The sequence below is a fragment of the Cryptotermes secundus genome, unplaced genomic scaffold (assembly GCF_002891405.2).
Source record: "Cryptotermes secundus unplaced genomic scaffold, Csec_1.0 scaffold125, whole genome shotgun sequence".
Taxonomy (NCBI): Eukaryota; Metazoa; Arthropoda; class Insecta; order Blattodea; family Kalotermitidae; genus Cryptotermes; species Cryptotermes secundus.
In genome coordinates this window covers 1,529,834-1,556,165 of record NW_019720162.1, presented here as the reverse complement: position 1 = coordinate 1,556,165, position 26,332 = coordinate 1,529,834, and the positions used below count along the sequence as shown (strand labels likewise).

The window sequence follows — 26,332 nt, the reverse complement described above, 5'->3', positions numbered from 1 at the left end:
GTTTTGGAGGAACCTGCTGCTTCTGTCTGCAGGCTAGAAGAGTGTGTTTCTGCCTTGATGGTATAGGTAGCATGTTCCTCTGAAAAATTAGTACCTATATGCCAAACTAGATGGCATCTTGTCCCAGAAGACTGTATTCTTGATGAAGTGTAGCAAGTCTCAAGCTAGGTATGCAAAACTTCACTTTGTCGTCATGTAAAAACTGTGCAGGTTTCCCTTTAACTGTGTCATTTCCTCTTATCTGGTTTGCGAGGTGATCAAGCCTCACTACTGTCTGTTTGACAGTAAACTCGGCATTAGAGGATGTTACATTATGCCACAGGGACGGATATGTGTTCCCACATGTGTTTGCCTTGCAGTCTCATCTTAGTTGGGTAAAGGCTGTTTCTCCACCATGATTTTCATTTCTTTTGTGTGTATTGTAATATTCAGTGGAGTGGAGTAACAAAGGCATGTTAACCTTCTTAGAACTGTACAGAGGTAAGCCAGTGGTATGGGATCAGAGACATCACAAATCTTATACTAAATGCACAAAAACCCACACTTGGGAGGATTTAGCAAAGGCTGTAGGAATTCCAGTGGATGATTGCAAGAAAAAAATGAACTCTTTACTTTTTTCTTTAAGAAGAGGTGTTAATGAAGATTGACATACATTTCATCTTCAAGGCACATTGTGGAATGTCTTGGAGATGATCCTAATAACATTTTTGTTGTGGTGGTCTTCCACAATGGTATCGAGGTCCCCAAGTCCATGTAATTTCACTAACAGTTTTATGTTACTATTGTCACATGATAGAGTGTGACCATAGATGAGGTTTGGATTGGATTTATTGACCACTTACAGATCATAACTACAAGCAACTGTAGCACTGTTGCTAATTCACACACACTGCAATTCACTATAGCATGCACTATATCTTCTCAGTCTGCTGTGTCTTCACCAGTCATTGCCTGGTAATGGCTTCCAATGCTGTAGATCCCTCAGCTTCTGTGTTAACGCCCTTACTGGCTTGTGACTCTCTCACCACTAACCACACTCAAGACTTGTCCTGCTTCTTGATTTTATGATTTTAATTTGTTTTAGTTTGTAGGACATCATTTACACTTCCTCATGCAGTCTGAAGTGTTGTTGTCACTGTATTTAATTGTTCTTGTTTTATTGGCTTCATTGTTTAGTTTTACCAGAATATGTGTGTCAGACTTGTTACAGTTTAACATACATACAGTTCTGTGTGATTTTAAATCTGGTTGTTTAAAGATATATTTGCTCAAATTTTATTCAGACTTAAATAGGCTTTGATGCTGAAATGCCTTAAAAGCCACTCACTCACTTTAAGAAGAGAGTAAGGAAGTAAATTCAGAAGAGCTGTAGAACTGGGAAAGGTATGTATGTGCTGTTGCAGTTTCTAGAACTAAAGTTATTGCATATGCTTAAAATATTTTTCAGCTTAAGAACTGATATTTTAAAATAATTTTATGAATATCCAACTACATTTTAGGAGTATTTTCTGAACTTGACTGTATTTTGCTTATTATAATGAAAATAATTTGGGTTTTGCAGATAGAGATGAAATTTATGGAAGCCGGTGGTTTACTTACAATGGAATGGAATTTCTTTTAGACAGGGAAGCATTGCGAAGGTGGCACAGTAAGTATGAATTTATGAGTTTTGCCATGAAATGTATAATTTTTTCTTGCAATTCTGTGATACCTCTTCTAGACTTTCTTTGCTTTCGAAGCAGACCTGCACTGTATGTTTTCAGCAGAAAGAATAACACTTCTGTTGTCCATGTTGCATCAACTTTTTTGAGTAGGGTCCCTTATACCGAATGATTGAATGTTTCTGATGGTATGCAAGCGCTAACATAAAATAGTGCTTTATCTCAAAAAGCTGTGAAGATGTGCTTTCTCTGTTAGAGTCAATTCTGTTTTTTTTTTTTGCTGTAGTGATGTTGGCTTTTGTAACTCTTGGAAAAGGGAGCATGTGATTAAAAAGACATTTTTGATAACTCTACATGGCCCTGGGGTCAACTCAGCCTCTAAGAGGAATGAGTACCAAGAATCTTCCTGAGGGTAAAGGTGGCTAGCATGTAAGGCTGACAAGTTCATCACCCTGTTAGCCAGTTGTCTAGAAAATGTGGGTGCCTTGACATCTGGCATCCTTATGGGCCTCCATAATGTGTTACAGGGATCGTTTTACCTTTTTACCTGCATGCTTTGCCCAGGTGATAATTAAAATTCTTTTGATTTATTTTGTAGGGCGCATTCTAGAAAATAAAACTCTGTAAGGGAAATGCATCATTGGCAACAGTGAAATATGGCATCACGTAAATTCTTCCTGGTATAGTGATGGGAAACCTATAAGCTTTCTGCAGCTTGGCATTCAGTATGTGTCCTGAAGATGCCTCCATCTGAAATTGTTCCTCGGTAACCTGCATCCATAAGTAGTAAACTGTAGTTTGCATGAAACAAACCAATTAGAGTGATGGCGAGTGTTGATTTATAAATGTAGAATTTGCTCCTGCAGTTGGAGGGTGCCATCAGGATGGTGTGCTTGGTGTCCATGGCTAACAAACAATGTTAAAAATTCTGCATATTGTTCTGAGGTGGCTAACCATCATTCCACTGTTTTGGATATCAGTAAAAGAAATATAAGAATACAAATTAAAATTATTATTAACCTTTAATGGGTGTCCTGAAAAACTTTAATGTCATTGTTGATATTGTAACATGTTTCGTTACTGAAGACGCCGTAGAGATGGTTAATTGGTTTATTTAACAATCTACAAATAACGGCTACAATTAATTATCACAATATTATGGGTTTCCACACTTTACAAACCCTACAACAAAGTCTCTTAACATGATCTTCACTTGTCTTCACGTACTAATAACGCGGGAGCTATACAAGTCTCCCTGAATTACACACTCCAGATATAACTGGTTATCCCGAACTATCACTATGTCTGGAAAGCACACAATAAGTCTTCCGCTCGCTGACTTCTTGGTTATCGCACACTCGCAGGCTGCTATGTTTCAACTGACTCGGAAATGTCTTCGGCGATGGCCAGGTTACCACTCGGTAGCTGTCACAGTACAACTGACGTCGCTGACTGCTACAGTAGAACTGACTGGTAGCTGCTGTGCAGCTCACTTATATAGCTGCAGTGCTTGCCTGTTGCATAAGGAGTGCCACGTCACAGTAGGAAGTTGATTACGGGTACGTAGCGTTGCGCGTTACGTCACCGTGGAGGGGTGGGAGGGAGCGCTACGTTACCGCCACGCGCTTGTGGCCTGAGTTGCCACGTTGCAGTTGGGTAGGGAGGGGTTCTCCGTTGCGCAACATGTTACAATATTTTCCAGATTATTACAGATATAAGAGGAAAGATACACTGTTTCATTTGAACTTACAGACGAAGCTGATACTGTACCTGCTGCAGGTCCTGGTCTGCAGAAGGATAGGATGACAGTAGGGCAGAATGCTTGAGGATGCATTTAACATGTTGGCTGCTTCAATATACAGAGCTGTGAGATGTCAAGGCCCTTACATTTTCTAGACAGATGGCAGTGAGGTTCAGATGAATGTTGCAGTATCAGAAATTTCATCAGTTTTAATTGTCCCTATGTTTAGCTGATGAAGCGGTATGCCATGAAGGTGTATGGGGGAGTGGGTGCATAGATTCACATTTTTTGACCTCAGGAGTAGTTGGAGGTGAGTGGTTAGCTTCATGCCCCGGCCACTTTACCCCCGGGACAGAGCGCTCGGTACTCATTAGATAGGAAGGTGGGTGGGTTGGTCCCAGAGCTTGTCTGGACACTGTGGAGAAGAGAAAATTCTTGTCCCTACTGGGATTCAAACTCTAAACTCTCGATTGTCCAGCCCATAGCCAGTTGCTATACTGACTACACTATCCCGGCTCTAAATTTCATCAGTGTTTTAAAATTCTTCTTCCCCTACAATGAATGCTGTTCAACATGCAGTTGGAAAGTTACTTTTAATTTGAGCATTGACAGTTTGATCACTATTACTACCATATCTGAGCACTGACTCCATCTTCTTGTCGCCCTCTTGCAACTCCTAGCCCATCTCCTGCTTGTCAGACTCTGTATCCTGTCATTCATCACTCTCTTGGTTCTTGGAAGACTTAGAATTTACTGATTTGGTGTGCAGTGAATTTATATACATTCGCTTTGTGTGTGTTTGCTTTTTCTGACTTATACTAAGTTTGGTGTGTTGTAAATTTATGTAAGTTTCTGTTTGGAAAATAATTGATTACCCATATTTGTTCTTTCACTGCCTAGAAAGGAGTCTGATAAATGTCTGGAATAATCTGGTGAAGAAGGCATTACAGGCTGGTGTGCGAATTGCTGGTAACGAAGAAAGTGATGTAACCACTAGTCTGTGTTGGACTGGAGCAGCTGCTCTGTATGTGATATTCTTCTTTGCAGTCATCTGACCAATGAATACATCAGGAATTCAACATCTGTTGCTGGCACATGAGTAAAAGTTTTGTACTGTCCACTGACTTTTTGGAACATGAAGTTTGTTAAAAAAAACTTGCACCACTCTACACAATTCCACTTATGTGCAACTACAGTCACCAGTGTCTTATCTTCATTTTTTATTCATGAAAAAAATGTGCTGTATCAGTTTAAAAGCTCTGCTAGCTGCCTGTGAAGTTGACTTGTTCTGACCAACAGCACCTTATGTCTGATTGGTCACTAGTGTTCAACCTGTTCGTCTAAACATGTGTTCCCTGTCGTATACATCCGAACCTCACGACATGCAATTTGAAACCTTATTGCATGGCACCATAATGTTACAGCAGAATGTGCACATGCATATGTGGCTTAGTATTATACACATAGAAATTATTTACACGTAAACCCCAGATTTATCATGCAATGTAGCTGAATGAAATTAATGGAGGCAGAATTGCATAACTGTGATCTAGTCCATGAAAGGTGTGATTGGTTAATTTATTTTTGGCATTAGTAATTACATTTTATAAATTGTGAGGAAATTTAACTCTGAATATTAGGACATTTGTTAATTATGAATTGATAGTGATGTGGAAGAAAGTGGTTGTCGCCTTTGTGTATATAGAGACAGGATGAGCACAAAGAAACGTCAGCTGACCTCTGTGGAAGAAAGGGTGAACCATTGAACAGTGAAGATAGGCTACAGAGTACTTTATATGTAAATAAATAAATAAATTACAGTGTTGGTATTGTGACATGATGCCTAAAAGTGAGAATCTTGGAATCAGAGAAATGTCACAGAGACATCCATTACTAGGTAATATCAAACACCAATCCGTGATTTCCATGTGTGTGCACAACAGTGTAAGAACTGCTGGGGGTGATGTGTTCCCAGGAGTCTGCAACAATGTTGTATACAGAGAGCTTGTGGGCTAATAAAGTAGTCTCTGTTATCAGAGGCCAAAACCTAGCAACATGTCTTTGAAGACACAGCCAGTAAGATACTCAGCACAAGTGATATAATTAGATGATAGCAGATATATGCAAATTGTGGTAATTATTTATAAATCAGACAGTTCGGTGTCCAATAAATCCACTTAACTAAAGCAAACCTTGTATATATTGTGTCATGATGCCTGAAAGCCAGATTAGTCCATTGCTAGACAACAACTCACTAATGCACGTTTCTGTGGAGTTGGGGATTCGTGGAGACCACTTAGTATGGAATGTGTTTTCAAAGTAAATAGACTAAACAATGGTTCCCATGGATACGCGCAAGCAACGAACGTTTTCCATGGATATGCACAAGCAACAAACATTTTCCATGGATACGTGCTACACTATAAAAGTGGGAGTGCAGAGAAGATTGATTCAGAGAACGAGGATAACTGGGGAAGTCCCGTGTAGAGGCGGGGTCGAATACCTCCACCGTGACCCTGTGAGTCATAGGAGGCGATGAAAAGGGGAGTCTTAAATCTGAGACAGTAAAATATGGTCGCGAGTCCCAAGGGACTCAGACCTGAGAAAGACTGCGCTGTCAAGGGCCAACAGCATGTACAAAAGACAGACCCGTTCTCTTGTCAGGGATGGCACCCCACAAGAACAAGACCGTAACTGCCAAACAGTAATAAATATGTGGTCATGAGCCTCAAATGAGTTTCGACACCAAGACTTACTGAAAGACTGACCGTCAGTCGCAATGTGACTTTGATTGATTCAGATCCCGTGTGGAGGTGTCCTGCGAATCGTAGAAGGTGATGAAAGGGAAGTCTGTAATCTGAGACAGTAAAATATCGTCGCGAATTCCACGGGACTTGGACCCAAGAATGATTTCGCTGGCGGGCGCCAGCAGCAGTTGTGAACAACAGACCTGTCCTCACGTCCGAGAGATGGTCCCACTTCAACAAACCCGGGACTCTCTGTCAGTAATAAAGATCTGGTTGTAAGCCCTAGATGGGTGCTTTATTCCAATACAGACTGGCCGACTGGCCGTCGGTCGTAACACAAGACTCGACTCTACTGGAGACTGATTCAGTCGTAATTCATTCGTAAGAGACTTCAGAAGGTAGTTTAGTAGTTGAGTGCTCAGCTGTGAAGTGCTAACCCACTAAGATTCGTTACCAAGCAATGACTAGCGAAAGTAGATATCGGAGATTTCATTTTGTGTGCTGTAGTTACAGTAATCTTTATAGAGTGTGTAAACCAGTGAGACTGTTATAGTTATTTGTAGTTACCATCTGTGAGTGTTAAATAAATCTCTTCACCAATCCAAACACCGTCTATAGTCTCTAGTACATGTGACAATATTCACGATCATGTGACATGTTTATGATTTCTTAGTATACAGTAATACCATGTACAGTAATGGATAAGTTATTGACTTGAAATTAAGTTGTAAATACTGTTTTCTTTTTTTTTTAGGATTTGAGGTTCTCACAGCAGTGGTCATGAAGAATTCTATCTTCTGGGATATAATACTGTCTCGTCAACTGAGAGTAAACCCACATTTAAGGGGAGCATGTCAGTTGACTTTCAGTGGACTACGCAGCGTTATATTGCGGAAGATTAAACTATGCAAATAGCAGAAAGTACTGATAAACATTTTTGGCCACTAAAGTATTTTTGCGGCTACCAGCCAGAAAAAGGATTGCCCAGACGATTTAGAACGACGACAATATGAGATATATGATTCTCATGACGGCGGCTTTGAAAATTTACTGTCTTGGGACTTTCCTCCGAAACTTCGGTAAACTTCTACCAGACTAAATGGCTTCGGATCCCAGAAGATAGTACTCTTAATAGTTGGGTTCGATTATAACGATTCTTTTGGTGAACATCGATGGTTATCACCATTTATTATGAAAGTTGAAATTCTCTTTGCAGCGACTGTGAAGAGCACTTTATTGTGGGACGTGACACCATGTAGTTTGGTAGAAAGTTATCGTCATGTATGTGGAACGCGCTGCCTATACTTTTAGAGCTGAAGGCAAGCGAGCATCAAGCGTGGAGACTCCTCAGCAATACGCGTCCCTACGGCCTCCGGCCAAAACACGATTCCGCCATCGGTCTACAGCCATAGCATTGGCGAGAATGAATTGTCACGTTCCATTCCTCCACAAATGAAGTGGCGGCTTCATCGGCATTCCCGCGAACTCGTTGCAACTGTCGCGGAGTAGACATTGCATTACTTACACGTATATAGTCACGTATGTGGTTATTAGAAATGGGGTTTTGATTTGTAATTGGATTTATTTGACTTTAATGATTGGTAGCTACAGGTAATTTTTGCGCTGTTCCTAGTTAATTCCTTCTTCAATTCACTACAGCACATCCCTTTTCTTCTATGTCTTTACTGTGTCTTCGGTAGACGTCGCAACAGTGTCTTCTTCTGCCCATGTTGCCGGCTGGCGACTGTCTCGCACCTAACCGACGGGCTCCAAATGCCATTCTCGGTAGATCAGAGTATTAAATTGCTGCTGGCCGTCGCCAGCACAGCCATTTCTGGCCTAATTCTCGAGAGTCATGACCGAGATTTTATTCTCTCCTAGACATGTACGTGTTTCGGAATGGGTGGGGCCTCCTCTTCGACGAAGGAGGGGTCGGTGTTTTTATATAGGCGCTACGTTTGTTGCACCGTAGTTTCAGCACAAGTATATCCGCTCTGTCACGGCGTCCAGGTCAGTATGGACTCTCTGCACCCTCTGTCACTGCATTGTACTAAGTAACATGTATACAGAGGCCGCGCCTTAGCTCAAGCGGTTAGTCGCTGGCTTCCCACGCGGCGGCCCGGGTTCGATCCCGGGTCTGGTCAAGTGAGATTTGCGGTGGACAGAGTGGCGCTGGGGCAGGTTTTCTCCGAGTACTTCGGTTTCCTTTGCCAATCTTCCTTCCACCAAATTCGCCATCATTATAATCACCCGGGGCAGGCTACAGTAGGCCAATCAGTGGCCGCCGTGCCGAGTGGACCCAGTTGGACTCCACCCCTCACTAAGCGAATTAAAGAAAACATGTATACAGGATATGCCATTCTCAGAGCCTAAGTCAGAGTTATTTACGACTGGCGGATTACCTGCAGTCCGTCTTGGCGTCAAGTCCCGTGAGACCCACATCCAGAGATTTTTTTTTCAAGTGAACTCTTGCAGTTGACTAGAAGATGGGTTTGTCTCATATGAATATGCTTGGCCTTTCGTCAAGTGTACATTTCGCACAAATAGCGTGTTATTGAGAAGACTTCCTTTTGCACTAAACACGTCCTGTGTCAGTACCGGCTCTACAGAGCAGACCATGCCTATCTTACGTATATTATGCTACAACGGCAGCTTAATCACTTGGACGGTAGTAAGCTTGACCACTGCCAAGTTTAAGCGTCATATATTTTCTGTGTCTGGTTTCGCCTTGTCCTATAGTGCGAACATGTTCATTCTCATGTTTATGTATGACTTCTGCTTGTGCCATTCTCGTACGAAGTGGTTCTTTTATAGACTCAGCACGGACCCAGTAGAAAATACCGCTTGTACTACCTCTGTTGTTGCGTGCATATGCGTTGCCGTTTATGTGCCATTACCTAGCAACGGCCATCTCTTGTGGCTTCATTCTTCCGGTCTTTCAGTTGCCATATCGATATGAAAACGGATTTTTGTACTTTGTTCATGGCCGAGCGTTGTTCAGAACATATGTTAACTCTTTGAAATGTTATTTGGCGCTACAGACTTTGAGTTTGCAACTCAGACTCATAGGCTGTAGTGCAGTAGTGACTCAGAGGAGACTTGCTGCACGTTTCCAAATGTCTACGAGCTCGTCTGAAGTAAGACAAAGGGCACTTGTTTGTGATGGTTTGTTCGTAAACACTTAAATTTATGAAGTGGCTGAAGACGTTAAATAAATCAGTTGGACGGAACGGGCATGCAGACATTGCCATTTTTATGACTGTCTGTTGGTTGTTTTACAACGCTGCTAGTATCAGACCAGGGGTGAACAAACTTTATAGCCAAAGGTTCTAATTAAGGATTGCTGGTGTTTTGTCGGACCGAAAGAGGTTAACGCTATGTACCTTAAGCATTGTTTAATTAGCGGGGCACATGGTAGCGTAGTTAGTTGAGGCACTATGCTACAAGCCGGAAGGTCGCGGGTTCGATTGCCTATGAGGTCATTGGATTTTTTCAGTTGAGCTAAAAGTTCTAGCCGCACTGTGGCCCTGGGGTCGACTTCAGCCTCTGACAGAAATGAGTACAAGGAAGCTTCCGGGGAAGGGGGGGGGTAAAAGGCGGCCTGCCAGCGCGTAAGGCTGACCTCACCGCCATCTGTGAGCCGATTGTCTAGATGGGAGCCTCGACGTCTCACAACCCTATGGGCTTTTACGGCCTGTTGCAGGGATAGCTTATCGTGATGAGAGATGTGATGTTCTCACTGTGGTGTCTTTGCAAGCTATTTTCTGGGATGTGACGCCGTTTAGTCTGATAAGACGTTATGAGTATTTTGGAGTATGTGTGGCCTCTGCCTTTATGGCGGAAATTTATTCTGAAGATAGAGACATCAGGTCCATCCGAAATGTTTGGTAACGAACCTGACAAAACGGCGTCACAGCCAAGGAAAAAGCGATCTCCCGAAATTATAGTCTTTTCGTATTTATTTCTCGCAAGAGCGAGATGTAGTTGGGAGGTTCGTCAGCGACCTCCGACTGTGGATGCCCGAGTTCAATTCCAGTGTAATCCATGTGGTGTTTATGTAGGACGAAGTACCACTGGGACAGGTTGCTCTCCGAGAACTTCATTTTCCCCCTGCCATTTATAATTCCACCAATACTGCATGCTTATCTGCCACCAGGGGCTGGTATAGAAAGCCGTTGCGAGGCCAGACCCCGCTCTTACGACTAAGAATGAACCCTTCTGGTTTTGTACAGTGTTCATGCTGGTATGTACGGTAACAGGGTATAGATAGGCACATAAATGGCGGTATCACAGAATAATAGCGGCACCTTATATGTGTCGAAACATGCCCACACGGATTCTTGTCTACAAATTATCACGTCTCATTTTCTGGTTCGTTGCCATTCTGAAGGTAATTACAATTACTTATCAATATTAGGAAAGGTGGATGCCACTTCCTGTTAGTGAGACAGATTATTTGCTTGAAGGAAGATGATGCTGCTTTCCTTTGTTTAATGTTAACATCATAGCCCTTTCGTTTCGGAGGTATACAATCACATAGGGCCGCGCCATAGCTCAAGCGGTTAGTCGCTGGCTTCCCACCGCGGCGGCCCGGTTTCGATCCGGGGTCTGTCCAAGTGGGATTTGTGGTGAACAAAGTGGCGCTGGGGCAGGTTTCCTCCGAGTACTTCGGTTTCCCCTGCCAATCTTCATTCCATCAGTTGCTCCACAATCACCCTCACCTATCATCTGGGGCTGGTACAATAGGCCAGAAGTGGCCGCAGTACAAAGGACTTAGTCCCACCCCACTAACAATAAAAAAAAATATATATAATCACATATATACAGCATGTCCCAGGAGGAAAAATGAATATTCTGGGAGGTCATAATATCAGTCGTTCTGAAGTGTCCATGCACATGTGTCCTATTCCGAACGGTTTCCCAGATAGAGCTATTTCACTGTACAGTTCCAAAACTATTGATAAGAAAGATACATTACGTACTGTTTCTAATACCGGTATTTACTGTTCAAGTGACAAAGTTGGTACAGTTTACCTAGTATAATACATTTCCGAAAATTCCATCGTCAATATCAATGCACTTTGAAACTCGTGTGAAGACATGGCCTGTTTGCTCGTCTGTACAGTGTACTGTGTACTGTACATTGAAATAGCTCTACCTCGGAAACCGTTCGGAATAGGGCACATATATATACGTAATTTTTTACTTAGAATGACCTATACTATATCGTCCCCGAATATTGACCTTTCCTTTTGGAACAATCTGTATATAGCTGTAGTTATAATGACATTGGTTTTCCAGTGATTGTTGTTAGCTCATTCTAAGGGGCGCAACAGAGTAGCTGTATCCTCCCTCACCTGAGGACGGAAACAAATCCAGTTTCCAAAACGTTGTGTTTTCTAGTTTAAAGAATACCGGACGTTGGACAAAGTCCAAAAACCCAGTAATTTTGAAGCTTAATATATCCAGCTTTTTCTTTCTTATTTATTTCTGTTATTTTGTTTTGTATTAGTGCTGACTATGTAATTGGACACTGCTTGTTGAATTCAGTACGTAAATAAATAAAGAATTGACATAAAATTATTATACGTATTTTTCGTGCTTCGCAACTGCTCGGCAAACACGTGCCCTGGGCAGCGAATACACGCAACAGTAGAATAATTATTTGACGCGTATGTCTCTGTATCTGTTTACCCTCCTGTCGTTGCTAGGTAACATCTCGGTAGACGTTCCGCGGCAACGAAGAATTGTTGGAGGAGTAGTTTTATATGCCGCCCGTGTCGTATCAAAGGATATTAGGCCATTAGTTCTTCCCAGAACTTTTTGTATATTGGTATATTCTTAAGCATTTCTACATATGTTGGCTTGATTGTGGTAATGATATTGTTATTAGGCTACCTAAATTGATAGAAGTTTTATTGTTTTGTCTTTTATTTGTGTTTTGAGTTTTTTTTCGCGTGATTACTTTATAATTGGCCTTTAGGCTGTTCAGTAGACACGTAAATAAATACAGAATTGAGCTGAATTAAGTTTTGTGTGTCTTACAGCAGGACCCTCTCGCTTGACACCAGGACGTTATGTCATAAGTTTCTTCTCTTTGTTTCTTCTAGTTTGCAGTTTATAGGCGGTGGACAAAATATTTCAAACACTGAGAACTTGAGGAATAAAATTAGTTTTGAATACATTGAAAGAACTTCAGTTGGTAACACTGAGTCTTCCTCCGTTAGTTTACACTCTGTAGTGCTCGTGTAAGTGCATTAGTGAGTGTGTTGAGTGACAATCCATGTGAAAGAATCGGAAAATGGGAGACTTGTCCAATTTTGAAAGAGGGCAGATTGTTGGTGAGTATTATAGCTGAAGCATCTGTGACAAAAACTGCCACATTCTTGGGTGTATCGAGTGCGACAGTTTCTAGGTTATGTCGGCATACACGAATCTTGGGAAGACAACATCAACGAAGAGGAACAGTGGGCGAAGATTAACAATTACAAAGAGATCGCGCGTGCACTGAGAATTACTGCAGTACAGGTGAATTACAGAAAAACTGAATATTCATCTTGAAGCCGCTGTTTCCACAAAATTTCCCGACGTGAACTTCACAAATCAAACTTCCACGGTAGGGCTGCAACTGCTAAACCTCTGATTACTGAAAGTAATGCTCAGATGCGTAAACGGCGGTGTCATGACTATAAAACCTCGACATCAGACAACTAGGAACGCGCGCGATATTGCCAGTTGAATCGTCCTTCACGCTGTTCCCTGCATCAGGAAGAGTTTACGTTTGGAGAACACCCAAGGAAGCTTACAGTCCGGAATGCCTGGTTTCAACAGGGACACACGGGGGGGGGGGCTTATGTGATGGTTTAGGCAGCAGTATCGCGGTACAGTATTCTGTTGGTCCCGTTATTACCCTTCATGGCCGAATTACTGCAAGGGAGTACGTGGACAGGTTGGGTAATGAGGTGCATCCGATGGTCCAGACGTTATTTCCGAACAACGATGCAGGTCTCCAAGACGACAGTGCCCACATCCACACAGCTGGAACTGTTCAGTCATAGTTTGAAGAGCGTGGAAATGAACTTCTACAGTTTACCTGGCTAGCACAGTCACCAGGTTTGAACACAATTGAAAAAATTGGAGACTAGAGTGAGGAACACATTGCCACCTCCAACGTCTCTAAAGCAACTTGAAGACGTTCTTCAAGAAGATTGGTGTAAAATTCCGCTGGAGACTGTTCAAAACTTGTACGAGCCCATTCCAGAGAGAAGTGCAGGTGTACTGAAGACGAAAGGTGGCCCAACACAATGTCAATAAAGAAACGTGTACAGTGTCTGTAGTGTTTCCATTATTTTGTTCAACCCCTGTACATGTACGGGGCACGCGGCAGCGTAGTTAGTTGAGGCACTGTGCTACAAACCGGAAGGTCGCAGGTTCAAATCCCGATGAGGTCATTGGATTTTTTCAGTTTACCTAATCCTTCCAGCCGCAATATGGCCCTGGGGTTGACTAAGCCTCTGACAGAAATGAGTACCAGAAATATTCTTGGGGCTAAAGGGCGGCCGGCCGGTTACGGTAGCCGAGCGGTCTAAGGCATGCACTGTCTTCGCTCGCTCGGAAGCCGGGATCGTGGGTTCGAATCCCACTCAGGGCATGGATGTTTGTGTGCGTTTTTCTGTGTTTGTCTACGGGTAGAGGCCTTGCGACGAGCTGATCACTCGCCCAAGCACTCCTACCGAATGTGTAAGATCTAGAAAAACCGAAGTGAACGGAGTTCATGGAGGTAGACCTAGGCCCACTGGGGCTGTAGTGCGAAGGGAATAAAAAAGAAGGGCGACCGGCGCCAAGGGCTGACAACCTTGCCGCCGTCTATGAGCCGAATGTCTCAGAAAATGTGGGAGCCTCAACATCTCACAACCCTGTGGGCCTCCGCGGCTTGTTACAGGGATGCTTTTACTTTTTTACGTGTACAGTACAATTCACCCACAGCCGCATGGATAGAATATTTCACTAACTCTGGACTCCTGATATGGACTTACGTAGCTAAACCGGGAGTGAAGTCTGCTTAACGTCCGTGTGGTGCCCCAGCAGTGAGGTGTATGCAAGCGAAACATCTGATTCATCAGGATGGTCTATCAAATTTTCGTTGTCTATTCCAGTCACCGAGTTCTCTTTAGTTGCAGCTTATAAATGCATACTTTGCAATCCGACTTACTTTCATAATCCTTCTGAGGCTGGGCGTAAAGCTATATTGTTTGTGTATAACTTTGAAGTTTACAAGTTTATTTAACTTAATTAAAGTCTTCTTAAACGCGCTGCTTTGTGTATTGCCATCTGTTGTCTGTTCCCATCGACTCAGAATTTTAGTATCGCTTGGTGTTAAAATATTGACGTCAAACTGAGGGCAGAAGAGTGTTGCAGATGCGTATGTGCTGTTGCAAAAACTAACTAGGTTATTTTTCGTATATTTTCTTGGAGTGCGGTTAGACTGAGTCACTTCGTACGTGAGCCACTAATTGGCCTATTGTACCAGCCCCGGATGATAGATGATGAGTTTGGAGCCGTCGGTGGAATGAGAATTTGCAAGGGAAACCGAAATACTCGGGTGAAACCTTCCCCAGTGCCACTTTGTCCACCACAAATCCCACATAACCTGACCTGGGTTCGAACCCCGGACCGCCGCGGTGGGAAGCGCGTCAACTAACCGCCCGAGCTATGGCGCAGCGTTCGATACATAACTAACTCCAGGGATTATAGTCTCTCTTCAAAACCTGATAGTCCCTCAGTTGCTGAAGAAAGTCCCCTCTTTTAAGGATCCAAAACGTTTATTGGCGTGTTCACAAGAGCCTGCGGCTCGAACGTAAATAAAAAAATAGGCAAAGTCGTCCCTTTACTTAATTAGTTAAGCACTATGCCATGAGGACATGGGGGACTGGAGTTATAGCTCCACATTTCTTTACCTCGGCAGCAGATAGAGATAAGTGGTGAGTTTCACGCCCCGACCGCTTTACCCCCCTCCCCCCCCAGGGAAAGAGCCCCTGTACCCATTTGATAGGCTGGGTGAGCTCCACAGCCGCTCTGGACGCTGTGGAGAAGAGGAAAATCTTGCACTGCTTGGAATCGAACCTCGGCCTCCCAGCCCGTAGCCCGTCGGGCTGCCGACTTAGCTATTCCGACTCTGTCATGGGAACTATCCTGAGTCAAACTGATCCGTTCCGCACCCTTCCACCACGTGTTTAAGATCCGTTTTAATAATACCGTCATATCTACACTTGCGCCCTCAGACCGGTCCATTCCCTGCTTGGTTTTTGTGAAGCTCCTCGCCTACTCCGTAGTCTACTCGGTATAGCGACGGACTACGGGCTGGACGACCGAGGAATGGGCTTTCGATTCCCGGCAGTGGTGGGAGATATTTCTCAGCGTCTAGATCGGTTCTGGGGCGCGTCCAGCCTCCTGTGTATCTGGACTCTTCCCCTGGGTGTATAGAGGCCGGTGCTTGAAGCTGGCTACTTATGCCTAGTGTTCAGTCAATAATTATGGAGGTATACCTCCACTCCACCATGCATCTTTATGTATTCGGTGTTACGTAAATATCTCGGGTGGGTCGCCGATCCTAGTCGAGGAGTTACCTGTTTTTTCCTGAGGACCTCCATGAAAATTCCCGCATTACGCCATGAATGCTTGCGGATCTATTCCAATTCGTCATACCATTTGACGCCGTATAGACTACATACTTGACTGCGACGTAGAATGAAGCACAAAAGAACATTTTGTTTGCGTAAAGAACGTCTAGGGACAGAAACACGTAACCGTATCATTGCCGAGATAGCAGGAGTAGCAACATTTCGGTCTTCAAAAGGGCTGACAGTTTGATCTTGTAGACTGCCTCTGTGGTCTAGTGGTCAGAGTTCCTGGCTACAGATCCAGAGGTCCGGATTCGATTCCCGGCGCTACCAGATTTTCGGAAAAGTAGTGAGCCTGGAACGTGAGGATAATTGAGGAGCTGTTTCAAGGAAATAGCGGCTTCGGTGTAGAAAACCTAAATTAACGACCGTGAGGATTCGTTACGCTGACCACGAGACGCGCTGTAGTCGCAAAAGTTGAACTTAACTTCGCCGACAAGCGGCGATCGCTCGGTCGGTATAGTTCGTTTGCGGACTTAAGCCACGGAGTTTAGTTTTGTTTGTTTGTTTGGTATTATACATAGGTTGTGATCATAGTTCGCTCTCGCACGGATGTAACTTGACATTGAAGTTCGGTCAGTAAGGTCTGACCTGGAGGCGGTGCAGGATTTCGCCTGATACTTCCATCAGATATTGTGGTTCTTGTACGGTTGGCTGATCTAATGGCGTCTTTGTAAGAAAATATCATATATCCCTATTTGATATTCCAACAGAATATGAAGCCCTTATCTGGCACAAAAAAAAAAGTCAGAAGATTTCGGATTTTGAAGTTGGTCCCTATGATATCTGCAAAATGAGCACTGCAGCGGTAAAGATATTTGACACTCTCGTCAATGGGAGAATCATGATAGATTCCTCGTAGAAGTTTTTTTTTCTGTATATTTGTACTTGCCTGTTGCAGTGGCCGCGCGGTCAGAGGAATGAACCATTTTCGCCCGCTCGAAAACTTGGATGGTGGGTTCGAATTCCACTCGAGACATGGATGTCTGTGTACTTTTATTCTGTGTCTCTTGCCCTGTGTGTAGGTAGCGGCCTTGCGACGGGCTGATCCCCCACCCAACGAGCCATACCGACTCTGTATAGGATTACGAAACTGGCATAGCTGCCAAAGCCCACAAGGGCTGTAGAGCCATAGATGAATATTTGGTACACCTCCTGACGGCAGTGGTAACCAGCCCCCACATATGCACGTCGATCGGTCTTGTTCCCCACGCGAACTGGTTAACAGTTTTGAAAATTGTTTATCTTGGATGTCATGCAGTGCAGTCTGGCACAGAAAGTTACCACAGTTTAGTAACTTGATGCTTTCAACCCTGAATATGAAGGAAACAGGTCTCCGGAAAGTTACCATTTCGGAAGACATTATTGCTTCCATCTTCAGTGTAGAGCTTTAATTTCCTCGGAAACGTTGGAAACTTTCTACCGGATTACACGGCGTTATATCTCAGAACAAGTAATCGTGATACCAACATGAAACCTGTCCCGCACATCGCAACGGTATTCCTGCAAATGGGTTCGTGCCATTTATAAATTAGTGTCTCTTAAGGAAAGAGAAGGGGCTTCTGGGATGATCATGTAATTTGTGTTTCACTCTCTAAGTGGGTAGCCCCATCCAACTTACGAACTAGTTTTCACGGAACTTTATGTGAATCTTGTGTCATTAGAGGTACTTCTCAATTTCCTGCCATCAGTAGTAACAATATGGCGGACTCGCAAACTTGAGACTAGCAAGCGACGCCAGTGCCAATTCATAAGATCCCGAAATGATGTACGGCAGTAGATTTTTAGAAATATTGTAGCATGTAGACACGTTGCTAAGTAGTGACTCTATAAACAACGACCGTTGCAAGGTAATGGCCGCACGCACCATTGGAGTAATTGGGAAGTTGTGTTCTCTACGCGGCCCGTGTCACGGCTATGTGACGCAACAATAGATGAACTAGGATACGTGTTTTCTATGCATTCCATGCCGCAGAACAAGTACAGAATTTAGTTGCGAGAGTCGCCGTCCAGTAAGGGGGTGAATACGGAAGCTGAGGGACCCATGGCGTTGGAAGCCGTTACCAGACAACGACTGGTGAAGACACAGCAGACACAGAAGACTTAGTACGTGCTGTAGTGAACTGTTGAGTAGATGAATTAGCGATAGCGCTATAGTTACTTCTGTAAGTGTTCAGTAAATCCAGTTACCAATCCAAACCCCGTCTGTCGTCACTCATACACTTGATAATATGTAACTTTGCTTCGGTACTTTTAGAATGGAAATTAACGGCATAGTGTCATGAGAATATTTTATTCAACTTTCTATTTGGTTACGGTAACAAATGAACTGCTGGAACTCGGCAGGCGATGTTTTAATGTGAAGGTAGGTCGTACAGATACCAGAAAATATTTTTGTAAGTATTAAGTTAACTATTATAAACATGACTGTGCGAAATTTTGGGGTTCTATCTGATGAATTTGGGGACACACGGCAGCGTAGTTAGTTGAGGTACTATTCTAGAAGCCGGAATGCCGCGGGTTCGATTCCCGATGAGGTCGTGGGATTTTTCAATTGACCTAATCCTTCCAGTCGCACTATGGCCCTTGGATTGACTCAGCCTCTAACAGAAACGAGTACCAGGAATCTTCGTGGGGGTAAAGGGCGGCCGGCGCGTAAGGCTGACAACCTCACCGCCATCTGTGAGCCGATTGTCTAGAAAATATTGGAGCCTCGTCGTCTTACAACCCTATGGGCCTCCACGAGCTGTTACAGGGATAGCTTTACCTACCGTGTAAAAAAGATTACATAACTGCAAAAGCGGTCAGGGCCCAACAATGGGCTATAGAGCCGTTGGTGAATGAATGAATCCGATGAATTAAACATAGAATTCGAATCTCCATATTACATTCTTCACAACAAGTATAATTCGCTGCTGATTATGGTGATACATTGTCCCTTGCTTCGACACCGCATAAGCACGATAACTTGGCTTTATTGAGATCTTTCCCTTTATCAAGGACACGACTGAAATATTTTCTTCAGGGTATTTCTGAATGTGCTATGCTTGCTAAAGTTCAGAGCCCCTTGGCTTCTCGCCTGCTGTCTAACAACGTAAATATTGAAACACAAAATTATAAGTTTGCACGAAACTTCGCCTCTCACAGTAAAGGAGCATACCTGTAGACTGAGAGGGTGCTTGAGGGTGTTGAGTAGTTTTGACCTGAGTGGGAGGAAATAATACAGGAACTTCATAACTTAAACTCCACGCCGTTTATTATTACGGCGGTAACAGATGATCAGGATATGTAGCACCAATGGGAGAACAAGGAATTGGATACAAAGTTTTTACAGGGAAGCCCGAAGGAAAAGAGCACACTAAGAAAACTTTTCTTAAAATTTATATAAAAGATATGATGTGAGGATGTGAAGTGGATTCATCTGGCTTGGGGTAAGGACCAGTGACGACTTCATGTGAACACTGCAGTGAACTTTGAGTTCCATAAATTTCTCGGAATGACAGACGCCAAAAATTAAAAGAGATCTCATCCAGCTCCATGCTCTGTGTGTATGGTGTTACGTGCAGTGACAACGGTACACGTACTCGATTTGTCGATACATCGATTTGATGTGTCTGGAGGGCTGTATGAGAATCAGGCAGTAGTAACTTGGAACTTGGGAACCATCTCAGGATTTTCTTGAAGAGAGGAAAACTGAGAAAGTCTTTGTATGGCCGGTCTCATGTTCTTCCGGGTACTTACCGATTTGTAGCGAGCATTGAGCATCCAGTATATATAGAGGTGCCCAGGGGTTTACCTAATTCGTGTTCTGTTGCTTCATTAGTGTCAAAAATATAGGTATTGGTTATAACAATACACTAGGTACAATACTAGGTTCGTTTTGAAACGGATGAGAAAGTAAAACTCTTAAGAAAGGTTTTATTTTGCGAAATTTATTTTGATGCGCAAGGAACCGGAATAGCTTAGTCGGTATAGCGACTGGCTACGGTCTGGACGACTGAGGTGTCGGAGTTCGAGTCACGGTAGGGTCAAGAATTTTCTCTTCTCAACGTCGTCCAAACTGGCTCTGGTGCCCACCCAGCCACCTATACGATGGGTATCTGGGGTTAAAGCGTCCCCGACATGAATGGACCACTCACCTCCAACTATTGCCGAAGTTAATAAAATGTGGATCTGTACATCTACTTCCCCATACGTCTTTATGGCGTACTGCTTAATTAGTTAAGCATAGGGACAACTTTACCTTGTGTATATAGAAAGTTGGACACTTAGGGCAGTGGATCAGAAACACCTGGAAAGCTTCGAAATGTGGTGTTGGAGAAGGATGGAGAAGATCAGTTGGACCGATTATGTGAGAAATGAAGAAGTGTTAATTAGAGTCAGTGAGCAGAGGAATATTCTACACGAAATAAGAAAACGGAAGGCTAATTAGATTGGTCATATCTTACGCAGTAACTGCCTTCTAAAAGAAGTTATTGAAGGAAAGATAAGGGGGCGGATAGAAGTGACCAGAAGACGAGGAAGAAGACGTAAGAAGATGCTGGATGACCTTGGGGACAGAAGAGGATATTCTCATTTGAAGGAGAAAGCTCTAGATCGCATTAAATGGAGGAACTGTTTTGGAAGAGACTGTGGACCTGTCGTCTTGACAGATTACTGATGAATGAATATAGAAAGTTTTTAAGTGTGAGATGAACCTTCTGAAATGACGCAATTTCGAGTTCGTAGCAACACGTTTCATTAACGTAAGTGTTAAGTAGTAGGTCACGAACGAGCAGTCAACTGTTTCAGGGTTTCGTGTTTATTCTGTGATTACTGATAACGTTTTGATACAGATATCTGATGCATTGTATATTACGTAAAAGATACTGTGAAGAATGTATGTTACTGGTGGGATATTGGGTTCCATGACGGTCTCCCGGTATTATTCGTTGACATGTAGGGCCGGAAATAAATTCGGCAGATAGTGGGCGTAGCTAATAGTACGAAATATTACAAAATCTACTACATACCCTTGCCAATATGTACGGTTCCACGCCTGTTTAGGTCAGTGCAGTAGTGATTACAAATGAGATTGAGATTCCCACTCCATTTTTTTAATTTGTACGTAAATTTTAATTTCCTAATTTGAGGATTATCCCTTATTTTAACTTTTAGCTAAATGGGTCCTTATAATATGACGTTGACATGAAAGCGACCATGTTCCGGGCAAGGGACGGGTACTTACTCCGGTATCAATGGAACACCCGATTTTTGATGTTTCTAATGAGACTACGTGTTTTATTATTAGTCATATTACCGACTGAGTTACGGAAATCGCCCTTAGCTCTGTAACTCGAAGGAGCTACACAAACACGCACCTTGATATAGGTTTACATTACTCGAAAAACAAACTCCGTGATTTCAGTCGACAAGCGAACTATGCCGACTGAGCGACCGCGGCTTGTCGGAGAAGTTTAGTGCAAACTTTTGCGGATACAGGGTGTCGCGTGGTCAGCGCAACGAATCCCAACGGCCGTTAACTTCGGTTTTCTAGACCGGAGCCGTTATCCAATGGGTACCTGGGGCTCTTTCCCTGGGGGTAAAGTTGCAGGGGTGTGAATCTGACCACTCAGCTCCAGCTAGTGCCGAAGTCAAGAAAATGTGGATCTATACATCTACTTCCCCATATACCTTCATGGCTTAGTGCTCAATTAGTTAAGCACAGGGACAACTTTATCCCTCTTACCGTATATATACTGTCACGCATCCCGGGTTTGCGTGATTAGTAAGACGGGTTTGATTTGATGATCGAATTTAGTGGACCTTTATACAACTGGTCACAGCAGTTCACAAGTCACTGGCACACTGTGATCTCCTTCCGACGGGACACTGCACGGGAACTGAACTCCTCCACTACTCCGTTGTACTCTCTAAATTCTGATCTCCCAAAGTCAAAATCAAAGTCATATTGCGACTGACGGGCAGTCAGTAAGTCTTGGTGTCGACCAGATATTTATTACTGTTTGACGGTTACGGTCTTATTTTTGAGGGGCGCTCTCTCTGACGAGGGCTGCTGGTCCTTGCCAGCGCAGTCTTTTCGGATTCTAGTCCCTTGGGACTCGCGACAATATTTTACTTTTTCAGATTTGAGAGTTCCCTTTTCGTCACCTCCTATGACTCTCAGGGTCACGGTGGAGGTTTTCGAACCCGCCTCCACACGGGTTATGATCTCCCACTCTGTTCTGTACTACTTATAACTCCTCCGCATGGACCCCACGGAAATACCGTCTTATGTTATCAATGCGTGTTTATTGGCCCGTTACCTAGCAGTGAAAGTCCTATCGTTGAGAGCGTATGCCTTGGGAATGTGTTTACCAAGCCGTTACCTAGCATTGAGCATATGCGTCAATATATATAAAGAGATTCGTAGTTCATTTAACAGGCACTGTCAGCAGCCCATATTCATGCAGCGGCGAACGGTAGGATGTTTGGTGATTAGTGAGTTGTTAATTAGTTGAACCCAAGTGGCCGTTGCCTAATCGAGGTACTATTGCGGCATTTGCCCGGACTGATTGAGAAAAACCGCGAAAATATGTAAGGATACGCTTACCCTGGCCAAGATCGGAACCGAACACCTCCCGCATACAAGTCCGAAACATTGCCGCTTGTGCCAATATTCTGTGTAATATTCAAGTAATATCCAAGCAGCTTGTGAGTTCTGTGGTATGTAACAGTCAGCGGCTCGTGAGCTAACTTCATATATGTCATACATTCCACAGTTTATCCCGTCTCATTAACATTAGTATATACATAAGTAGGTATTCAGGGTACTAACTGGTTATCATCTGCACTTTAAGTGGTCTGGTAAATGTCGCGCCTCACATTAGGCCAGTCGTTATGATAAGTCTAGCTGTAACTTCAGAGCGATGCAAGTTTTTTGTAATGTTCCGGCGTTACATTCCAATTGGGGTCAGGTCTCCTGTAGAGCTGTACCATCCCCTGGGGGCGTGGGACGGAGGGCGGTAGGATTACCTACGTGGGCGCTGGAGCTGGGCCCCTCCGAGAGCGTCGTTCTGTTGTTTACGATTGAAGTGACTTTAAACCACGCATTAGGAAACTGGTATCACTTCATCAAGCTAACCCATCGCATTAAGAATTTTTTTAATAAAGGCGAAGTAGTTCCTAAATGTGGTGTTTTGTTTTGGTATATAGACCCGTTTTTAAGCGGCGACTCTGTAAACAACGACCGTTTCGGGGCAACGGCTCGGGAAACATGTTTCCGCGGCAACGAATACGCAAGCAATGATCGAGTTATTGTTAGAAACGGGGAGTTTTCTATGTGATCCGTGCCGTGATATAACCAGGACATCTGGAGCAATATCTGGTCAACCCATAAACCCATCTTCTCGTCAGAGAGGATGTTACATAAGGACTACTACCGCAAGAGTACACTTGAAAAAAAATCTCTGGTCGTGGGCCTCAAGGGGCCTGACGCCAAGACGAACTGATTGGCGCTAAACCGCAAGTCGTAAAGTAACTCTGACTCTGACTCTGACTCTGTCTCTGACTGTCTGGTCAGATGCCCGTGTGGAGTCGGGGCCGAATGCCTCCACCGTGACCCTACGAGCCGTAGGAGAGAACAAAAAGGGAAGTCTCAAATCTGAGGCAGTAAAATATGGTCACGAGTCCCAAGGAACTCGGACCCGAGAGAGACTGCTCTGGCAAGAGCCAGCAGCATATAAAAAAGACAGACCCGTCCTCTCGTCAGAGAGGGCGCCCCACAAAAACAAGACCGTAACTGTCAAACCGTAATACATATCTGGTCATGAGTCCCAGATGGGGCTCGACACCAAGATTTACAGGCTGACTGGCCGTCAGTCGCACTGTGACTTTGACGTTAACAATATCTGGTCATAAGCCCCCAGATTCCCCTACAGTTACGCATCTATGCTAAAATCTCCGGGTTAGGATAGCAGTAAATACAATTAACGAGAGGCTCGAGTAGTTAAGAGGTGGGGAGCATGGATGTGGCTTGTCGCCAGTTTCGTTTGCTTTATGTGTTGACAAAACCATTAGAATAGAAGGAATGCAAACAGAGGACTGGCATGCACTTCCTCGTCTTGAATTAATTTGTCTCTCATTTACAAACGATTGAATGTTAATTCCGTAACCAAACGGCAGACAATTTGTTCATAGCTTCTTTAACGACTCTGTGTTAAGCTCATGGATTATTAGCGTCATGTGACGGACATTAATGTATGCAGAATTGTAATGGGTGGAGCAAATGTCGATCATTATTCTTTTTAAAAACTCTCGGCATTTTATCTGGAGCGACTGAGGAAGACCATGGAACTGTAAGGATATCTGGTGCCTCAGCGATGACGCGAACTGGGCACCAATCGGATACAAATGAGCCGTAAATCATGCTTTAAAAATAAAGTATACATTAATTGAGCACCATACCCAAGAAGATAAGTGAGGACAAGCTAGAAACTAATATATGGGATGTCATATGAAGAGACATAGCTTCTATGACATTTAGTATAACAGCGAACCTCCGGGGCGAAGGACAGCCTACATTGCGGTACAAAAACTAAAAACAACATAGAATTTTACATTCAACGACAAGAGAATTTAAAATAAATTTTAATTTTAATTTTAAATTTTGAAAATTTTTAGAATTAGAAAAATACTTGCAATTTCAAGGCGGTTGCATGTATTATATTGACACGCGTAGGAGGGTACGCGTGACGAAAATAACGGGTTTTGGATCGGATGATTGGATTTATTGGCACTTCCTTTACAATCTATCTTAATTATACAGTATACAGTTCACCGTTGCACACGCATTAGGATTCTCATTTTTCACTCTCTTGGCAACGGATCTTAATATAAAAACCAGTAGTTCAAATCACTGTGAAATCTTTTTGCTATTTCTTGTTCAATCTCCTTGCAACCTCGGAACTTAACTAAAACTCTCCCAGCTGCACGCCGGCTCGCGTTATAAAGCCGCGGCGCGGTCAACGTAGAAAACATGCTTCTACTGCAGATCACAGAAAACATGTCACATGATAGCTAAGCACTGTTGGGGTGTGACGACGTTGCGTCTGCGCGGAAGTGTGTTTATCAAGCCGTTGCCTAGAAACGGGTTGCATAACCCATTCCTTTGTTGCTTGCGCGTATCGCGGGGTGTTTATCAAGCCATTGCCTGACAGTGCCTTGACATGTCACATTGTTCCCTCCTTAAGTCTCTTCGTCCCGAAGAGCCTAATGGTGTATCGCCTTTCCTTCCTTTCCGGAGGTTGTGCTTTCAACGTCTGCAGTCGGTCTCACCGTCCTTCCAATGGCTGTTTTCGCCTTCTTTTTTCTCCACCTGCCTCCACCCTCATTAAGGCCACCTCGTCCCGAGCGGTTCCCTTATAAGTTTCCAGTTAATTCAGGTTCTCACCATCATCCAAAGGTTTTCCTCGTTTTGCTCTTTCCCACGGTGGGCTATAACTCATGGAGTGGCCGGTGCTCCCGCATATCCGGCTCTTACTCCGTGTGCAGCCTCTTTTCCTCTTGGAAGGGGGCCGACCCCTCCACAATGTCTAGTTCATCACTCTTCTTAACCTGCTGGTAGTTTCGACTACTTGTTTCGGGATCTTCGCTCTGAAAATCTCATATAGGGTCTTCTAAGCGTCCCTCCGCTTCCCAGATGTGATCGCTGTCCCGAGCTCCACCCTCCGATGCCGTGCTGCCTCGTAGCTGCCCTTCCAACAGCTCTTCCCTAACGTCCGTCCTTTCCTGGTTTCTTTTGCTCTGGTGGTATCTCTTGCGCTCGTGTCCCCTGCGCCGTGTAACGTTGTACGGTGGGTCGTCGTCCTGCCGACTGCGGTCAGTTCCTTCCGCGTTCCACAGTGTCTGTGGACCTGAATTTTAGCATATGATTCTGATGAGAAGCACTAGACAGTTCAGTAACACGAGACGTATTTGATGAGACTTCCTGAAGATGGTCCCAAATGTCGACTGAAACATGTTGCAAATATCAAATAAAACCAGTATGAGCAGTTCGATTGGATTATTTTTATTGTGTTGACCGCCAAATCCCACCAAACATGATACACAATAGGCTACAAGCAGTGAAAAACACGCCATGAAGACATATGATAGAATGAAGGTATGGCTCCACGAATTCTTAACATCGGCACTAGATGGAGGTGAGTGGTCAGTTTCGTGCCTCCTCTAGCTTTACTTTCGGGGAAAGAGCATACGGTACCCTTTGGAACGGTTGCGTGAGCTCCCAGAACCGGTTTGACACTGCAGGGAATAGTTCCCCGATTTCCCGGTCTTCCACGCCGCAGTCTGGTCTCTATACCGACTGGGCCATCACCTTAACCTACTAGGCAAATCCTCATATTTGCCAGGGAATTCTATCATGAGTCTCTTTGTCACCACGGCATGGCGCGTCCTCCGGTCGCGAATGGAGAAAACGATCACCAGATATGGAAGGTAGCTGCGAATTGAATAAGCAGTCACGGA

At 43.8% G+C, this 26,332-nt stretch overlaps 1 protein-coding gene across 2 annotated transcripts in view; it reads left to right on the top strand.

Annotated features, from left to right (window-relative positions):
• Nucleotides 1–26,332, top strand: part of LOC111866996 (focal adhesion kinase 1) — a 412,509-nt gene that overhangs the window by 5,960 nt on the left and 380,217 nt on the right. The window lies entirely within an intron of this gene.